The sequence below is a fragment of the Octopus sinensis genome, linkage group LG5 (assembly GCF_006345805.1).
Source record: "Octopus sinensis linkage group LG5, ASM634580v1, whole genome shotgun sequence".
Lineage (NCBI taxonomy): Eukaryota > Metazoa > Mollusca > Cephalopoda > Octopoda > Octopodidae > Octopus > Octopus sinensis.
Genome location: NC_043001.1, coordinates 107,447,718 through 107,455,049, shown reverse-complemented (window position 1 = coordinate 107,455,049; position 7,332 = coordinate 107,447,718). Strand labels below are relative to the sequence as shown.

General features: G+C 34.9%; 1 long non-coding RNA gene across 1 annotated transcript in view; it reads left to right on the top strand.

The window, feature by feature from the left end:
• Positions 1–7,332, top strand: part of LOC118763402 — a 56,745-nt gene that overhangs the window by 6,538 nt on the left and 42,875 nt on the right. Inside the window, exon 2 of the long non-coding RNA XR_004999152.1 lies at positions 5,048–5,129. This is a non-coding gene — a long non-coding RNA (uncharacterized LOC118763402). The remainder of the gene's footprint in view (positions 1–5,047; positions 5,130–7,332) is intronic.

Here is a 7,332-nt window from a genome sequence, read left to right as displayed (position 1 = left end):
ATCGTGAGGCATTGTGTATAGTAATGTCCTTAATATATATATATATATATAAAACATTATTGTGAATTGAAGAAATGGAGCTGAACGCAGATTGAACAGAAATCGTTTTATTTCATTCTAAACGATTTCTGTTCAATCTGCGTTCAGCTCCATTTCTTCAATTCACCAATAATGTTTTAATTTCAATTATCCGCACCAACGCACGGTTGCAACGCCAGATGGTTGTACCTCCAACCGTGTGTTTACTGCTGTGATTTTGCTACTAAGGTATCGGTTTTAAACTGTTGATTAATCTTTACTACAAGATTATTCATCTTTCTATTTCTTCACATAATATATATATATATATATATATATATATATAATGTATATATATATATATGTATATATATATATGTTATATATAATATGTATATATATATATGTATATATATATATATATATATATATATATATATATATTATGTATATGTATATATAATATATATATCTATATATATATTATATTATATATATATATATGTATGTATATATATAGGAACTTATATAGGTGTGATATGCATATATGTATATATACATGCACCAGATACATGTATATTTGAGTGAAAACGCTATCATGACGGTAGTGTATTTAGCCTTGACACATGGTTTTATACCTGGTGATATTTACGTCATATGCGTGTGAATCAATTACGCAATGTATTACGTTAAATATAAATGTCTAAGCTGAGCAATTTAGGAAGTAGATGCATCTTATTAACTTGCGTCCATTCAATTAGAGAGGAATTCTCAGGTTTCTATGGATAATATATGGAATGCCATCGTCATCATTTAGGTGGGGCTATTAAGTTAGACATGGCCTTGGCTAATCTTTGGCCGAAACATATCAAACTTATCTAATTATCATTGAAATATAATTGAAGTTAGTGAAAGTAAAAAGTCAGCCGTTGGAGTGGAAAATATGAAACGGGTAATTTAGACCGACATATTCTCCTGACGGACTCTGATGCGGCTAGTAGCTATTGTGGCACCGAAAACCCTTAAACGTCGAGTTTCGCGAACATTTTGTAATTCAGTTGCCTTTTCGGATAACTGGGGTTTTTTCCGATCCAGGGATTGTCAGCAATTAAACAAATATTAAATTTACTAAAATAAATGAAATACAGAAATCTGTCCATTAATGTAAATTATGTTGATTGAAAGAGGTTCAGGACCTTCATCATCCGGAAAATCGCTGGTGTACCTGAATTTTAATTCATTTCAACTCTGATTTATATCTGATGTCCCACGAAATATGCATCACTGAAATATTCTTGAGTAATGAAGAAAATATAACCATGCGACCGTATTTGTTATAATCCATTAATAATATTTTGTGAGTTTTACTTTCCATGTCAGAAGTAAAACCGTGTATTAATCATCTGTCACCGAATTAAGAAATTACTAAATACATATGATTTAAATTGTAGCAGGTTAATAAAAGAAACACCCAATTTTAAAACTGCTGATTTTATGTTGTCAAGGAATAACAATAAAAATACACCCATCCACCTTTTCCACCCACTAAACTCGAAAGGGTTGTTGGGGTAGAGTTTTCATGCATTTCCTCCATAGGAACCTATCAGAAGCGTAGGAGTGGCTGTGTGTTAAGTTCGCTTACTTACGAACCACATGGTTCCGGGTTCAGACCCGCTTTGCTTACATGAGGGATCAGGGTGAGGGTACGGTAGTTTGCGCAGTCCTTGGTGTCTCTTTTCTTTTGTATTGGGATGAAAACTGACCTCTTCCATTCCCTTGGCCACTTACAAGTTCTCCATATTCGTGGATATACAGGGGGTGTGAGTTCGTGACTCGCACCCCTTGTATATCCACATTCCACAGTGGTTACTGGTTACAGTAAAAGGAGTAACTTATCATAAACAAATTTCTGGATATTTGTAGAACGCTCTTTTTTGTATTTTTACCTTTATTTTTTATTATCGCATAAAACAGATAAATGATATAAATGTTTTTTTTTTTTTTTTGTATATACACAAAATATTTATATCCTTTATCTGTTGTATTTGATAATAAAAAATAAAGGTAAAAATACAATAAAGGTATTATACAAATTTCTAGAAATGTGTTTATGATAAGTCACTCCCTTTACTGCGATCAGTAACCACTGTGGAATGTGACACGGAAAGAACTTTTATCAAATGTTCATTGGTTGGTGTTTGTGTGACTATTATCCCGTCGTCGTTGTCGTCGTCGTCGTCATCGCTGTTGTTGTTGTTGTTATTGCGGCTGCTGTTGTTTGAACTCAGCTCATCCTCAAGATCAAAGCATTACTAACATCCATCTCTTTGCTTTTGAACACAGTGTCAAAAACAATATCATCCGACACTTTCTTCACTACTTAACTTGGTTTTCTGTGATTTGAACAAGATTTGGTAAGGTCAACATGCTTTCGAGCATTGCCAAAATGTTACAAATTTGCGGGTTGAATATAATCCCATATGTTTACCCCGGTATATCACTGAATCGATCGTAAGATGCTTTAAATAATTAATTCAAAACTTCTAAACTGTCATATACATTATATATTTATACTTACATATATTTACATATATTCTTATACATATCTATATTTATTCATTTATATATTTTTAATACAACAACTATTTTCACACGTGTATATGTTTCTGAGGAGTTTTGATATTGATTTCCTTTTATTAATAATGATAATATATTATTTAAAAATATATATATGTATATATCGCTCGTATTAAATATATAAATACTTTAGTAGTATTAATACTTTGATACAATAGAGCACTCATTATAAATTCAGTATATAATATTCTCATTGAATATATTTAACTAAAGATTTATGGTATTTTAGTATATTGACCGAAAAAAATGAAAAGTAAAAAAGCAATCCCGCAGAATTCGAATGTCGATTATTAAGAGACTAAGCGACTAGTTCTGCCGTCCGTCATCCGGATCCGAAACGTAATGATTTCTGATGTAGGCATACAGTTAAACATTTGCAGGTAGAAAATAGTCCATTAAATCTGCCTAATTTCTTGACACTCCACCGATTCTGCTATTCACCTGATGGAAACCATATTTCCATAAGGTGATTGGACAGAGATTTCGAGGGTAAAACAACAACGGGTGATTCAATGCAACAATAGATTCTGTGCCAATGAATGAGGCAAAGAATTAAAGGCCAAATTGACAAATACATTAGATGAAATTTCTATTTGCATTCGGTAATAAACGTTAAAGATCACGTTTCATAGATGCGAAATACACAGTTGTGGTGAAGAGAATTCAACTATTGTCTTACACTGAACAATTTGGATCTTTATCTTTTGACCGACAGATTTTAAAAATAATTTTTTGTAACTAAACACTTTCAAACTTCGGACACTTGTAGAATGTAGAAGATCCAACAATTTTTCATTTAGAACACTATACATTGAAGCAAACAGAACTGTAAATGATAGTCTGTAAATATTGGTTTTAAAACCCTGTGGGTATACAGGGAGTGTGAGTTCGTGACTCATGGGTAGCCTTCGATAATTTCTATCCAAAGGAATTTTTACTCAATACATAGATGCGACAAATTATAGTTCTTCTTACTTCGAGATACACTGCTCTAATAAGAATAATAATTAATTCATACTCCCTCGAAGGATATAAATATTTATGATGTCAACAACACGGTGAATAAACACTTCTGTTTGGTTTTGAATTAGTGGAAATATATAATGTATTATTAATATCTCGTTCATTAACATAAATATTCGGTTAATGGCCACAGTACTTCATTTGTGACAGTTGAAAACTGTTCTCTCCAGCCTGAAATTATACGACTACAGCATATGTCTACTGAATAGCAAACCATATATGTATGTTGTACTCTTAATAGCGTAGGAGTGGCTATGTGGTAAGTAGCTTGCTTCTCAGGCACATGGTTCCGGGTTCAGTCCCACTGCGTGGCACTTTGAGCAAGTGTCTTCTACTATAGCCTCGGGCCGACCAAAACCTTGTGAGTGGATTAGGTAGACGCAAACTTAAAGAAGCCCGTCGTATATATATATATATATATATATATATATATATGTGTGTGTGTGTATGTGTGTGTGTGTATGTATATATATATGCATGTATATATATGTATATATATATATATATATATATATATAGATAGATAGATAGATAGATAGATAGATATATGTGTGTGTGTATGTGTTTTTGTGCCCCCCCCCCCCAATTCGCTTGACAACCGATGATGGTGCGTTAACGTCCCCGTAACATAGCGGTTCGGCAAAAGATACCGATATAATAAGTACTAGGCTTACTAAGAATAAGTCCTGGAGTCGATTTGCTCGATTAAGGCGGTGCTCTAGCATGGCCACAGTCACATGACTGAAACAAGTAAAAGAGTAAAGAGTAAAAGTGCAATACATCTACCCATCTAGCTATCCTTCTCTGTATATATACATACATAGATATATATATACATTGATATATATTAATATATATATATATAAACACACACACACACTATTAAGACCTAAGGAAACTTCACATGCGGTTACTCGGAAGTTTTACGGCTTTAATAAAATAAAATCTTTGGTATCCGAGTACTATTTCTTCCATCTTATAATGCACTTATGTGCTTACTTGTGAGTGTGTGTGTGTGTGTGCCTTTGTGTGCGTGTGGTGTGTGTGTGTGTATGTGTGTGTGTGTGCGTGCGTATATTTCTGCATGTGTGTTACTGTGTGCATATATATATTTATATATATCACCACACTCGTGTGAAGAAATCCCGAAGTCACGCACGTATAGAAGTCTCTTTTTTGTGCCACCGATGTTGTCCAAGAAGACACGAGTTGATCGATATAGACAGACAACAGTATTATGTCGTTATGCCATTAGAACGAAAAAAGGAAAGACAAAAAAGAAAAGAAACGGGAAGAAAAGAAAGATATCTCGACCAACGCCTTATCAACTTTGCTAATCTACCACTTTTGTTTGTCATTTTATTTATAGGTTCCTGGAATGATAAAGCTGACCTTGACTGGAATTGAAATCACTGCGCAGAAAACTGAAGCACTGTTCCGATCATGTCACGGTATGTCTTTACCAATTCGTCCCGTTGATTATGAGCCTGTATGGGTGTTAACCTATAACTTGCTGTTTTGCTGATAGCTTATCAGTAACAATACTTCAAACATATACACACACCTGTACATACGTATACACACACCTGTGCATAATCACTTATATAGGTACTCGCACGTTCGTAAACTATTACTCTTGAATGCTGTGTGTTATTTATGCCACATCAAACGCACGTTTATACGTCGATTATTTGTGTGCATGAGTTACCTAATGAATCATTCGGAAAAAGAATACTTTGGGATTTATAAATATACTCATAAACAATCATATGTATGTATGTATGTATGTATGTATGTATGTATGTATGTATGTATGTATGTATGTATGTATGTATGTATGTATGTATAGAGGCACACACCCATATTTACGTAGGTTTTGCCGAAATCAATGAAAACATGGGCGTAACAAGAGTCGTTCATATTGCTCATGCTGGTTGAGTAATTCTTCTTCTATTTGCCACTTACTCTTCTACATGATAGTTTCCAAGCAATAGTAACGTGCCGCCATGATTGATGACCAGGCACACAAAATGTCGTCCACAAAATGCTACAGGTTGTTCACGGAGACGATTCATTGCTGAGAGCAATGGACACAGACGAATGAAGAAGTTTACAGAAGGAGAAGCCAGCAAGGCAGACAAAACAGGCAGCAGGAGATCGCCAGCTGCTACCGCTGACATGAATCGTCAATGAGTGAATAAATCGATTCTTGTGAAAGGATGAGTCACAATCCTTGACCTCGTTGCACAACTGTAGTGTGATGAGCAATGATATAAAACTTTGGATATCGGAAAGTGAGTGCGGTGTGGGTGATTTGGCAGTTGACGCAAAATTTGAAGCGGTTTGAAGGTGGGTATGGAGGTGTGCTCCGATCTGTTGGAAACCAATAACAGATACGAAATTTTTTTTCCAGTTTCGTTGTACGAAATTTTGTTCCAGTCTCGTTGTATGTGATGAAACAGGTACCTAATAGGTACTTTACGAGGACCCGTTTTACGAGACCCCGTGTGTACGAGTTTTATTTTGTGATAAATATAATGGGTTAAACAGCCATGTTGTGTGTGTGTGGCAACGTCGTAACAAATAGCAACACTGGTTCTGACGTGTCTTACACAGCGGCAGAGTAAAAAGACGGCATAAAATTTCATTGCTACTATGAGAAATTATTGCTCTGCTTTGGGAGTTTTCGCTTTACAGGCGGTCTCTGGGAACAAATTAACTCGTATAAACAAATGAACTCCTACTTTGAAGTATTACCGTAGATCCTTTATGATCAAGAAACATCTCACCTCTCCTCCAAAGGCCTAAGAATTTTAATGGTCATCAAATGGCACATGGTCAATGTATGTAGAAGGTAGACGGCGGAATAATAGAAATAAGATGTAAATATAACTTTGAAATGATTTGGGTGTAAACCCGTAAGGTAGTGAGTTGGTTTAAAAGTAATTTAACAAATAAACTCTCTCTTTGTCACGAACACACACATACACGTCTATACATATATACATACATACGCATATACGACGGGGTGCTGAAAGCTCCTGGCTTTAATGGTCTCCTGAAAGGCCTGGCTGGAAGTTCAACCTTCCGACTTCTTTTACAGGGATCAGAAAAGCTGAAGGTCGGATGCAATATGCGTGTGTGAATCTGAGAGGGAGAATATGTTGAAGAAAATCATAATTAACTGATCCGCCTGAATTTTCTTATACCCAAAGCCAGCTACTTTGCAGTACAGACACACACACAAACACGACACACACACACACACAAACACAACACACACACACATACACACACACAAACACACACACACACACACAAAGACACACACACATACACAAGCACACACACACACACACATACTCACACATCGCGCAGACACACACACTCACACATCTAAACGTATGCATAATGAAGGGTTTACGACGAACAGCATGTAAATATGTCTAATATGAAATAGATGTGAAGGTAATGTATTAAAACAATAAGCTCATACGTGACTTGTATTGAGTTGTTTCTGAAGCACGCAGAAATTTAGAGAAATTTGGAGAAATTTGGAGAAATTTGGAGAAATTTGGAGAAATTTGGAGAAATTTAGAGAAATTTGGAGAAATTTGGAGAAATTTGGAGAAATTTGGAGAAATTTAGAGAAAT